Source organism: Trichechus manatus, unplaced genomic scaffold, assembly GCF_000243295.1.
Source record: "Trichechus manatus latirostris isolate Lorelei unplaced genomic scaffold, TriManLat1.0 scaffold00470, whole genome shotgun sequence".
Classification (NCBI taxonomy): Eukaryota; Metazoa; Chordata; class Mammalia; order Sirenia; family Trichechidae; genus Trichechus; species Trichechus manatus.
The window spans coordinates 125,056-126,207 of record NW_004444406.1 but is presented as its reverse complement, the minus strand read 5'-3'; positions in this window follow the sequence as shown (position 1 = coordinate 126,207).

Sequence of the window (1,152 nt, the reverse complement as noted above, 5' to 3'; positions counted from 1 at the left end):
AGTAGGGATTAGAAAATATTTTCTGTAAAATTCCAGAGGCCATATAGTTTCTGTCACATCTTCTCAACTCTGCTATTGTAGTGCAAAAGCAGCCATAGACCATACGTGCACAAATGAGTGTGGTTGTGTTTCAACAGAATTAAAATGTATGAAAATCCATGATGAGCCAGATTTGGCCTGCATGTCCTAATTTTTTGAGTTCTAGTTTAGGGTAATGAACGTCTTTCCTTGTCCCAATCTTAGGAGACACATGTTAAAAGAAAAACAAAAAGACTTTTATACATACATTTTTCTCTTTCCTTCTTTTTATTTCTGTAAGAAAACGTAAGATTCTCTAAAGTGATAGTGTTGAACTATCAAGAAGTCACCAAGAAAGACATGACTGACAGAGGCACTGGTTGTAATAATACTTTATTCATTCAGGGAAGAGACAGATAATGATCAGTTGCATATGTGGGTATTGGTCCCCCATGGCCAGCAGGTCTCACTCTACAGCTGACACAGAGTAGGTAGTCTGCACACACCCCTTTTCTGTGATGCAGGTGAAGAGCCTTGTCCACACTCTAGCCTCTATAGCCCCTGAAATAGTGCAAGAGTTGGCCACTTGGGGAAGAATGTACATGCTTAAGCAGTAAACAATACCAGTTAGGTTTACTGTGTACCTAGAACAGGAAAGGAGTTTCTTTGATAAGGAAGAGGAAGGAGAAACTGTGACAGAAGACGACTCAGTATCCAGCTTCCTTTATCAGGGAATTTCCAGTCCCAAAGTTCTGATTAGTTGGCCCAGGTGAGGGTTGGAAGGCTGCTGATAGACTGCTTTCCCAAATGATAGTAATAACACTGTATTGATTGGTTTATAACATACATAGATGCAATATCTATAACAACAGTAGCATAAAGGGGAGTGTAGTTATATTGGAGCAATGATTTAAAATATTATAAAATGATTGAATGACTTAAAATCATTAAATCACTATTAATGCAAAGTAGATTGTGATAAATTAGGGTGCATATTTAAATCTCTGAGCTAATATTAAGAAAAACATAGGCAAAAATAGTTCTAAAAATCATGAGGAAAATTAAAATGGTACACTCCAGTACTTTTAATTTTTTTTCTGGTAGACTTAAGTGACTATCTATTATCATTTTCTT